Genomic DNA, 12,913 nt, shown 5'->3' with positions numbered 1-12,913 from the left:
AACAACGTATCCCTACGCATGAAATGAGGGCCCCAACGCCAGCGGTGTCCGATTTCAAACGCCTATAGAAAGACAACCTATTTGCTCATAGGACAATAAAAAATATAAGATATAACGACCTACATAGATGTAACAGCCGCATATGTTAGTTCGTTGGTCAACAGTTCATGGTGTTCTCTTCAAAATAAAAGAGATCTAAAGGACTACGCCTTTCAGCGGAAGGTTATTGTAGGAAAGTTCACTGTGATTACACAGCAGCTTCCCGAGATGGGTTGATAAATCCGTAAGAGCATAGCCAATAGAAAAGCAGGTAGGAGTGACAAGCAGACAAGGAAGCCAATAGCCGACCGGAAATCCATCTTGGACCCTCCCTCTTCTTGACGCTTGCTTTTGCTGTGTGATAATGAAGGCTGTGAGGGGGGCTACAGTGTAAACTCTGACATCATTTTAATGCTGTGGTTATCGTTTTTTTCTCGCTCTACATTTTGAAAGCGTAGCCCTAGCCTACTCTAAGCGGATGGGTGAAATTGTCAAATAAATAACATTCATTGCCTATGTCAACCACACACTATACTAGTTGTATTGGTTTATAGGCTATGTGCACCGTAGCATCAACAGAGTGGACATCACCAAATTGTTATGTCAGACTATATGATCTAGCCTTTAATCAAATTAAATTGTATTGGTCACACACATTTAGCAGATATTATTGCGGGTGTATTGCAATGCTTTCTCAGAGTAATAGGCTGTTTCACATTATTACAATTTTTGTCTTTCTTTTTTAAAGTCAGATAGACAGCACATGTCTAACAGTATTACAATGTTAGACTTTAACCATTTTTCTTTTTACAATTTTCTTACCTAATCAATTATTTCCCTCTCAATTCTCACCTTAAAACTGCTCACACCATTGATAAGCCTATCTATCCCGTTTTGACTAAATGTTTGCCAAGCAATGAATAATAATAAAAAATATAATAGATAATAGATAACTATGTTATTATTGGGCCTGAGTTTTTCTTGACCTGGTGATATGAACAGGAAAAACTCTAGACCCTAAATAATGTTGATTGATTGCGTGCTATTTTCACTGTGGACACAATATTTATTGACAAAAGCTGAACCTTAACCATAAAACTAAACTTCCTTGGTCTTCTCCACTGAGAGAGGAGGGAAAGAAAAGAGTATGGGATCACAGAGTACAGGATTTTAACAGAGCATGAATGTGGGGGGAGGGGAGGAGGTCTGGCTGCAGAGAGAGCGCGAGAGAGACAGAGAGCGCAAGAGAGAGAGAGAGAGAGAGAGCATGTGTTGAGAGACGGAGAGGCATATATTGAAGTCTACGTTTGGTGATTCAGACGTTAAGAAAAATAAAAAAATATATGACTTAATAGCTAGGTAGTTAGATTATATCTTTCTATAAATTACCACAAAAGATACACAGCTTTGGAATGTGAATTACTTTAAATCAACCTCACTTCCCCTAATAAAACAAAACAAAATGTTATTACACTGAAGGGCAATATATATGTAAACTAAGCGCATCACACACTATTGGAAATATATGTTTTAATCAGCTTATATGTTTCTTATAGCATGTCTAATAGACAGCTGGTCTTATGTTATTCTAATGGCTGCTTTATAACTAATGTCAGAGGCTCCGCCTTAAACCTTGTCATACAGGGCTCTCCAACCCTGCTCCTGGAAAGCTACCATTCTGTAGGTTTTTGCTCCAACCCTAATCTAGCGCACCTGATTCTAATATTTAGCCTGTTGATAAGCTGAATCAGGTCAGTTACAACTGGGGTTGGAGCGAAACAGTAGGGTAGCTCTCCAGGAACAGGGTTGGAGAGCATTGCGTGTAGAAACTACAAACCCTTAAGATCAACCATGAGGCAAGGATGCGATAAGGAATGCTTTGACCAACATCAAATTCAGACTGGCTAATGGGTAGATAGACATGTGATGATGATGTTTATGATGAGGATGATGACAACCATTTGTGTTTGTGGTCCAAGTTGTGGCCAAAGTTTACAGTTGGAAAGCAAAGATTTTGTATGGAAATTAATAAAAGCATCAACTAAATATCTAACTGTCCATTCACTTAGGATAGCCAGGAGAGAGAGAGGGATTGGCTGCCAATAGAATATATAGGTAAATAATCACGGTTTCCCATGGGTAGGAGAGCCTCGGCAGCACAATGCATTAATTAGTCCCAGGGACCATCTGTGGAATGTAATGGGGTTATTGCCTACAAATGCACATATGGGCCATAAATACCTTTACTAACACATTGAACACATTGACGGAAGGCAGGGAGAAAAAACACAGAAAATTATCCCTGCTGTCAAAAAAGGACATCTGATTCACTTATCTGACAGCCACTTGAAAAATCCAGAATTAAGGTATCTATTCATCAAAAATAAAAATTTGAACAGATGGAAACATCTGTTTGAAAATGAATTGGCAGAAGAAAAAAATTATTTTTACACTATTGGGCCCTGGGTAAGAATAGTGCTGTTGTCAGTGTTAGCAATGAGGCTTGTAAGCCCTCCAAGTAGTTTGTATTAACAGCTGGGCCTGACATGGAGAGCATGTACAAGGGCAGCCAGAGTGAAGAGGGAGGGGGTGGAATAAAAAAAATGTCTGAAAACCTTTAACTAAAGGATCAAAGACATGAATTCATAGAATATTGGAGTGGATAGTGAACTCCAAGAAATAAAGGTGGAGTGGAAGGGGCATTGTATAGAATTTGAAACATAAAATTGAGTATTGATTTAAGTGTACCTGTAAATGTTGTATCAATAATGTGTGTGCCAGGGAAAAAGACAAGAATGATTTAAAATCACATCATTTAACCATCCGTCATATTGCAATGGTTGTTTATGATTAACAGGTTGCAGAATGGTAGCCTGGCAGCCCCAGATCATGATCATCATATATCATTGTCACTGGAAGAACAAATGGATACCAAAATACTGTATATTTAATATACAATCTTCAAATGCATTAATAGTACAATAGACAAGATAGAACGTATTTGGAGCGAGAAACTGACATATTTGCCCTCTTTACTTCCTTCAAGCCATTCCATTCATCCTCTCTGTAATTAACCCCAAATGCACGTAGAAAAATTAGCATATATTTTGCACATTGGTGCTAATCGGTCATATATTTGGGCACATGTATAAAATATTCAAATGTATACAAATCTTTGAATATAGACCAATTCATGTAAGTAATAATTATGTACTAAGTGTACAAATTATGCAATATTAGATGTATTTATCAAATTAATTATGTAAAGAACAGAAATAAATAAACAAAGGGGGATTCACCACTCCTGGGAGAACAAGGAAGAAAGCATTGTGAGCCAATATTCTCTTTGTTCCATTTTACACTGAACAAATGGCAGCATGTACCTTTCCTCTTTATGTTTTGTGGTTTGGTGCTACCTGTCTCAACAGTCTCTTACATCTTTTTTCAAATCCAGCCCTCTTCCCCAGCATCCTCTCTGTTCAGTCTATAGAAAGCCACTCAGGCAAACCACATCACCAGGTTATATCACACAGCAGTGAGACAAGCTGCTCACTACACTGAGCCCCTAACAGTCAATGACTGCGTAATGGTAGAGGCTTTGGATTGGTTGTGGGGGAAGGGCAGAGGTGCATAGGGTTCTGATCACACAAGAAACTAGGCCAAGACCGACAACACTTCAAACCCTAGCCCCTCCCATCACTGCAACTTGTTACAGGATCAAGACAATCCCTTGAGAGAATGTCATTAACCAGACATAAAAAAAAGCATTTGGTCCACAACACGTGTGTTTAGAGAATAAACCTTATGTATTTGGGCAATGATTCATATTTCCGTACCCCTTGAAAGCATTGCTCCAATGAAAGGGGCTGAAGGTAGCAGGGGATAGATTGATAGCGTTGGCTGGATACCTGTATTTTGAGTCTATCTCTGCAGAAGGAAAGGGGGAGGGGAGGAGGACCTATCTGTTGTGCTCTCTGTACTCATGGTAAACTGACCCCCACAGAGCAGAAACTATCCAAGCTCAGATGCCCACCTGTGTAATATCAGCAAGGTGCACAGGGAAGAGTGCTACAAGCTACAAGGTCAGCTAGCTATGAGGAAAGACAAGTTTAAGACTGTATGTGATGTGAAGACACCTCAAATTCAAATAGTTTGTAGATAACCTCATGGTACACAAAGTATCCTCATGGTACACAAAGAATAAGTTAAATGTGAACCCAAATGTGTTCTGTATTATACTTCCAATAAAGTATATTGCATTTGACTGAAACTATAATTCCCGCAGAGCTTTTTGGATTGACTTTAAAATTAATCTCACAACCATCCCAAAGCTAAAATGAACATAATGCTGTATGTCACAGACAAAAACAAATCAACTGTGTATTTACAAAGCCCAACAAACCCTACTGTCCCATTTTAACACGAGGTGGTTTCCTGACCACTACCTTTCTCTTGTGATTTTTGACACCCCTCCTGCCATCTTGAAATCCCATTATTGCGCAGTAATTCCATGGGTAGCCTCTGTTCTGCAACCCACGCTTCAGGTACGGTGAACAGAACACTGTCAGGCAAGCACATTAGAACCCCCACCACGGAACAGACTTGCGGTCCCATAAGCGAGAAGGAGAGCAAAAATGTGGTAGTGCAACAAAAGACAGAGAAAGAGAGACGGAGACAGAGACAGAGACAAAGACAGAGACAGAGACAGAGACAGAGAGAGAGAGAGAGAGAGAGAGAGAGAGAGAGAGAGAGAGAGAGAGAGAGAGAGAGAGAGAGAGAGAGAGGTCCCTGGCAATATCAACACTTACCAATCTTTGGTCGCTTGACATTTTGTAAATATAATGTAATAGTCACATACTGAGTAGGAAGTGTGGGAGGGCAAAGTCATATGATTACAATCAGATCAAGGTTTGAATTGACTCTAAATCAATTGGAGCAGGCATGTCAGGCAGATCCAGGACAGGAGGAGGAAAAGAAGGAAAGATAGGGAGATAGATGGGAGCGAGTGGGGGAGGGAGACAGAGATTGTTGGTGTCTTGGGAGCACTGGAACAACAATAACAGCAGTGTGTGTGTGCGTGTCTGTGTGAGTGAGTGCCTGCGTGTGTGTGTTTGTGTGTGCATGTGTCTGAGCAAGAGCATAGAAGAGGGGGGTGTTATTGCTTGCAAACGTGATGAAATGACATCTCCTCTACTCCACAACACAGCTGCTGCAGCAGTAGAACACATTCTGCTAAGATACCTGACCTTTTTCTGTTTTCTCCCTGACACACATCAGGTCATAAGTGTGTTTATCAGTGTGTTCGAATCTGCTTCAGTATGTCTAACGTTCTCCCGTTACACTGATGCTCTATTGTTTAACACAACCCTTTCTGTTCAAAACATGATCTCTCTTTAGGTAAAAATGACATCAGCAAAATATAACAATAATGCCTATATTTCTTTATTTTGAAAAGAATCAAGTACATATTGCTATTCTCCCAAAATGTGTGTGACTTATATCTACCATTTTGTTATTGGATGAAATGACTAGGATCATTTTTAAGCGTATGACCCCAGGTAATAACTTTGATTTCTAAAGTTAGGAATGTAAGAAATTCAGGTATTGGACCCTCTTTCATTATATCTCTATATTCTTCCATCCTTTTTTTGCATCCCCTCCCCCTTTCTTTGCAGATTAGAATTAATTAGCAATCAAAGAGCCTCCAGAGAGCTCAGGCTCTTAATTACCTCCTCATTTGCATTTTTGCATATTAATGACTGCAGAGTTTTGGTGGGGTTTTTGCCGCAGTGGTTTAAATGCACCTCAGTCCTCTCCTCTAGGGAGGGGAATGGCCAGCGGCGAGGCTCCAAGCCTCCCCCGTCCCCCAAAATACTTCCTGGTGGGAGTTGGCCAGAGTGGGGGTAGATGCAGAGGAGGGTGGCAGGGCTCAGGGGTCAAGGGTCACTGTCCCTGATCAACATAAGAAAGAACACATGTCTTCTGTGTGTGCTCATTGTGAAAACAGCAGGGTGCCCAACTACCTCAGGTTATAACGAAGACGACACACACCCACCCACCCACACACACACACACACACACACACACACACACACACACACACACACACACACACACACACACACACACACACACACACACACACACACACACACACACACACACACACACACACGCACACAAAGTGGTGTCACCAGAGACGGTAGACAACAGCTCCCAGGCATCTCTTACCCCCCAGTGTTACTGTGCGTCTTATCCAATATGTTTAGACTACAACACATGGGCCTAAACCTGGAAAATAACACCACATCCTACTGTGTCGGAGATACCGAACACATTTATTCATTGTGTCATGCCTAAAGACATTCTGCACTTCACTGGAGTCATGTATAATGTAGGTGTTCTCCATTCATGATGTTTTGTTGTTTGAAAATAGATTATGTTAGCTTCAAGTATTCCCCAAAAATACTAGATTCATTATACTCAAACATGCACAAATAGACGTTATCTCAGTGAAGATGAATAATAAGTGGAGATTTGGACTCTTTCCCGACAGTATGCCTTCTCATCACAGGTTGAGGCTAGGAAACATTTATAACCACATGGATAACACACGAGAGAGCACCCGCACACACACCATTTGTGAGAATATGTAACTCACACAGTGGACTCTTAGTCTGCTTAACTGTCATTAGTGGAGCATTAGATGTGTGTGTGGGGGGGGGGGGGGAGGGGGCAGGCCTAGCAGGGCCTGGAGTGAGGGGAGTGGAGGGAGCCGTCACGTGACTCCGTTCACCCCACAGGACACCCTGAGGGAATCAGACGTGCGCACACACACACACACACACACACACACACACACACACACACACACACACACACACACACACACACACACACACACACACACACACACACACACACACCACGACTGTGTAAGTGGACAGGCAGAGTACAAGACCTTAGCAAAAATGGAGGAATTAAAGTTAAGAGTCAAAGTGCACACATTTCAGAATACGTAAGAAAGCATCAAGAAACATAATGGTGGTGTGTTCATGTATTTGATTAAGTGGGTAAAAAATATAGTACTGTACTTGAATGTTCAGCATGGTCTGCTTAGCGTCTATAGCTAACCATGTGTATTGGACCAATAAACATTTATTTGATTTGATGGCTGGGCCGGCTTCCGCTGTGGTGGATTCAGCAGAATGAATAGCAGCAAGTTTGTGTGTGCAGTAGCAAGTTACTACTGGGATGTAGCTTCAGTATTCAGGTCATTCTAGAAAGGATACTGCCATCTTGAGGCGGAACTGATGTCCTGAGTACTACATGTGGAAAATATATAGTTGAGGTGGGAGCTCTTAATAACAGAATATCCTATTCATTTTTCAATTGCTTTGGTGCATTTTTCAAAAGTATGCTGTACATTTTCACAACTCCAAGTACAAAACCCAAAACAGATCCTGTATGCTCTCGTTGGCTGGCCCTCGCTTCATACTCGTCGCTAAACCCACTGGCTCCAGGTCATCTACAAGTCTCTGCTAGGTAAAGCCCTGCCTTATCTCAGCTCACTGGTCACCATAGCAGCACCCACCTATAGCACGCGCTCCAGCAGGTATATCTCACTGGTCACCCCCAAAGCCAATTCTTCCTTTGGCCGCCTCTCCTTGCAGAGCCAATGACTGGAACGAACTGCAAAAATCTCTGAAGCCGGAGACTCTTACCTCCCTCACTTGCTTTAAGCACCAGCTGTCAGAGCAGCTCACAGATCCCTGCACCTGTACATGGCTCATCTGTAAATAGCCCATCCAATCTACCTCATCCCCATACTGTATTTATTTATTTATTTATCTTTCTCCTTTGCACCCCAGTATCTCTACTTGCACATTCATCTTCTTCACACCCTACCATTCCAGTGTTTAATTGCTATATTGTAATTACTTTACCACCATGGCCTATTTATTGCCTTACCTCTCTTATCCTACCTCATTTGCACATGCTGTATATAGATTTTTCTACTGTATTATTGATTGTATGTTTGTTTATTCCATGTGTAACTCTGTGTTGTTGTATGTGTCGAACTGCTTTGCTTTATCTTGGCCAGGTCGCAGTTGCAAATGAGAACTTGTTCTCAACTAGCCTACCTGGTTAAATAAAGGTGAAATAAAAAATAAAATAAAAAAAAGGCAGTTGTTTAAAAACTCTAAGCATATTTTCAATTGACTAAGTACAAACAAAATCATACAACCACTTTTTCACCTAACTTAACCTCTACGGGATCAGTGTCCGGTTGAGCTAACATAGGCTAATGTGACTAGCATGAGGTTATAAGTAACAAAAACATTTCCCATGACATAGACATATCTGATATGGGCAGAAAGTTAAAATTCTTGTTAATCTAACTGCACTGTCCAATTTACAGTAGCTATGACAGTGAAAGAATACAATGCTATTGTTTGAGGAGAGTGCACAGTTATGAACTTGAACATGTAGTCATAAACCAATTAGGCACATTTGGGCAGTCTTGATACAACATTTTGAACAGAAATGCAATGGTTCATTGAATCAGTCTAAAATGTTGCACATACACTACTGCCATCTAGTGGCCAAAATCTAAATGGTGCCTAACCTGGAATAGTATATTATGGCCTTTCTCTTGCATTATCTTTTACCAGATCTAATGTGTTATATTCTCCTAAATTAATTCACATTTCCACAAATTTCAAAGTGTTTCCTTTCAAATGGTATCAAGAATATGCATATCTTTGCTTCAGTTCCTGAGCAACAGGCAGTTAGATTTGGGTATGTGATTTTAGGTGAAAATTGAAGAAAAAAAAAAGTCCAATCCTTAATTAATCAGTGTTTCGTCTTGAAATACATGTTTCACATTGCAATACATTTTCATATAAAATGATGACCTTTTACAATGCAATGCTCATTTTACTTTTGATATTATTCTCTTCTCATTTGTTAAAATAAATGTTACTATTACTTAACTGCATGGTGACCCTATTTTAAACCGGTTTGTCTACTAAAGATTTTGAGAACTACATAATGAAAATGTAGGTCTGTAAAGTAGAACCATATAAAGTGTGATATATATACTGTAATGTTCTATTATGATGATTATTATAATTTTACTTCACAGTAAATTAAAATAAATCTGATATTGACAAGGTCAGAGATGTACTGTATGTAACAATGCATCCCCAATACAGTAAATATGTATCCAAAATGAAGTTCCTGGGGTGGGATTCACACTGCTTTACTATAAAATTGCATTGGCCAATACAGTACTGCAATGCCGTAATATATGCTATTTACATAGCAGACGCTTTTAGTGTGAATCCCACCCCAGCAACTTCATTTTAGATACATGTTTACTGTATAAGGGATGCATTGTTACATGAAGTTGTCACGACTTCCGCCGAAGTCGGGTCCTCTCCTTTTCCGGCGGCGCTCGGTGGTCGGCGTTGCCGGTCTTCTAGCCATCATCGATCCAGTTTTCATTTTCCATGTGTTTTGTCTTGTTTTTCCTCAAACCTGGTTACAATTCCCTGAATTACTTGTTGTGTATTTAACCCTCTGTTCCCCCCATGTCTTTGTGTGGGATTGTTTATTGTAGTGCTTGTGCACAGTCCCCGTGAGCGCACGACGGGTTATTTGTGTGCCCATTTACCTTGTTGTTCTGGATGCCGTTGGTTTTGCTTAATAAATCTCCGGTTATTACCCAGTTCTGCTCTCCTGCGCCTGACTTCTCTGCCGCCAATTACGCACCCCGCTACAGAAGTGCATATCTGATCTTGTCAATATCAGTTTAAAAAAAAAAAAAACTTACTGTGAATTAAAATAATAGTACATTACTATATACACACAGTACCAGTCAAGTTTGGACACACCTACTCATTCAAGGGTTTTTCTTAATTTTTTACTATATTTTCTACATTGTAGAATAACAGCAAAGACATCAAAACTATGAAGTAACACATATGGAATCACTTAGTTACCAAAAAAGTGTTAAACAAATCAAAATATATTTTAGATTCTTCAAAGTAGCCACCCTTTGCCTTGATGACAGCTTTGCACACTCTTGGCATTCTCTCAACCAGCTTCACCTGGAATGCTTTTCAACAGTCTTGGAGTTCCCACATATGCTGAGCACTTGGTTGCTTTTCCTTCATTCTGCGGTCCAACTCATCCCAAACCATCTCAATTTGGTTGAGGTCAGGTGATTGTGGAGACCAGGTCAGCTGATGCAGCACTCCATCACTCTCCTTCTTGGTCAAATAGCCCTTACACAGCCTGGAGGTGTGTTGGGTCATTGTCCTGTTGAAAAACAAATGATAGTCCCACTAAGCACAAACCAGATGGGGTGGTGTATCGCTGTAGAATGCTGTGGTAGCTTATCTGGTTAAGCTGGTCAAGCCATGCTGGTTAATCTGTCTTTAGGCACTGTATATACAGTGACTTCAGAAAGTATTCAGACCCCTTGAGTTTTTCCACATTTTGTTAGGTTACAGCCTCATTCAAAAATTGATTAAATAGTTTTTTTCCCCTCGTCAATCTACACACAAGACCCCATAATGACAAAGCAAAAACAGTTTTTTTGCAATTTTTGCTGATTTATAAAAAAACAACTAAAATATCACATTTACATAAGTATTCAGACCCTTTACTCAGTACTTTGTTGAAACACCTTTGGCAGCGATTACAGCCTTGAATCTTATTGAGTATTACACTACAAGCTTGGCACACCTGTATTTGGGGAGTTTCTCCCATTCTTCACTGCAGATCCTCTCAAGCTCTGTCAGGTTGGATGGGGAGCGTTGCTGCACAGCTATTTTCAGGTCTCACAAGAGATGTTCGATTGGGTTCAAGTCTGGGCTCTGGCTGGGCATTCAGAGACTTGTCCCGAAGCCACTCCTGCGTTGTCTTGGCTGTGTGCTTATGGTCATTGTCCTGTTGGAAGGTGAACCTTCTCCCCAGTCTGAGGTCCTGATCGCTCTGGAGCAGGTTTTCATTAAGGATCTCTCTGTACTTTGCTCCATTCATTTTTGCCTTGATCCTGACTAGTCTCCCAGTCCCTGCAGCTGGAAAACATCCCAACAGCACGATGCTGCCACCACCATGTTTCACCGTAGGGATGGTGCCAGGTTTCCTCCAGACGTGAAGCTTGGCATTCAGGCCAAAGAGTTTAATCTTGGTTTTATCAGATCAGAGAATCTTGTTTCTCATGGTCTGAGAGTCTTTAGGTGCCTTTTGGCTAATTCCAAGCGAGCTGTCATGTGCCTTTTACTGAGGAGTGGCTTACGTCTGGCCACTCTACCAAAAAGGCCTGATTGGTGGAATGCTGCAGAGATTGTTGTCCTTCTGGAAGGTTCTCCCATCTCCACAGAGGAACTCTAGAGCTCTGTCAGAGTGACCATCGGGTCCTTGGTCACCTCCCTGACCAATGACCTTCTCTCCAGATTGCTCAGTTTGGCTGGGCGGCCAGCTCTAGGAAGAGTTTTGGTGGTTCCAAACTTCTTCCATTTAAGAATGATGGAGGCCACTGTGTTCAATTTAGTGATTATCAATTAAGAGCTTACAGATTAAGTAATAATATGTATTTTAACAAATGAGAAAAGAATCATAACAAAAGTAATGTGAGCATTGCATTGTAAAAGGCAATGACTTTCTTTGAACATGCATTGCAATGTGAAAACTGTATTTCTAGATGAATTTTGTACTAAGAGTTGTGAAAATTAACCACATACAGTGCCTTGCGAAAGTATTTGGCCCCCTTGAACTTTTCGACCTTTTGCCACATTTCAGGCTTCAAACATAAAGATATAAAACTGTAATTTTTTGTGAAGAATCAACAACAAGTGGGACACAATCATGAAGTGGAACGACATTTATTGGATATTTCAAACTTTTTTAACAAATAAAAAACTGAAAAATTGGGCGTGCAAAATTATTCAGCCCCCTTAAGTTAATACTTTGTAGCGCCACCTTTTGCTGCGATTACAGCTGTAAGTCGCTTGGGGTATGTCTCTATCAGTTTTGCACATCGAGAGACTGACATTTTTGCCCATTCCTCCTTGCAAAACAGCTCGAGCTCAGTGAGGTTGGAATGAGAGCGTTTGTGAACAGCAGTTTTCAGTTCTTTCCACAGATTCTGAATTGGATTTAGGTCTGGACTTTGACTTGGCCATTCTAACACCTGGATATGTGTATTTGTGAACCATTCCATTGTAGATTTTGCTTTATGTTTTGGATCATTGTCTTGTTGGAAGACAAATCTCCGTCCCAGTCTCAGGTCTTTTGCAGACTCCATCAGGTTTTCTTCCAGAATGGTCCTGTATTTGGCTCCATCCATCTTCCCATCAATTTTAACCATCTTCCCTGCCCCTGCTGAAGAAAAGCAGGCCCAAACCATGATGCTGCCACCACCATGTTTGACAGTGGGGATGGTGTGTTCAGGGTGATGAGCTGTGTTGCTTTTACGCCAAACATAACGTTTTGCATTGTTGCCAAAAAGTTTGATTTTGGTTTCATCTGACCAGAGCACCTTCTTCCACATGTTTGGTGTGTCTCCCAGGTGGCTAGTGGCAAACTTTAAACAACACTTTTTATGGATATCTTTAAGAAATGGCTTTCTTCTTGCCACTCTTCCATAAAGGCCAGATTTGTGCAGTATACGACTGATTGTTGTCCTATGGACAGAGTCTCCCACCTCAGCTGTAGATCTCTGCAGTTCATCCAGAGTGATCATGGCCTCTTGGCTGCATCTCTGATCAGTCTTCTCCTTGTATGAGCTGAAAGTTTAGAGGGACGGCCGGGTCTTCGTAGATTTGCAGTGGTCTGATACTCCTTCCATTAAAATATTATC

The sequence above is a fragment of the Salmo salar genome, chromosome 23 (assembly GCF_965601325.2).
Source record: "Salmo salar chromosome 23, fSalSal1, whole genome shotgun sequence".
NCBI lineage: Eukaryota > Metazoa > Chordata > Actinopteri > Salmoniformes > Salmonidae > Salmo > Salmo salar.
The sequence above is the reverse complement of the archived record's forward strand: the minus strand, read 5'-3'. Positions refer to the sequence as shown.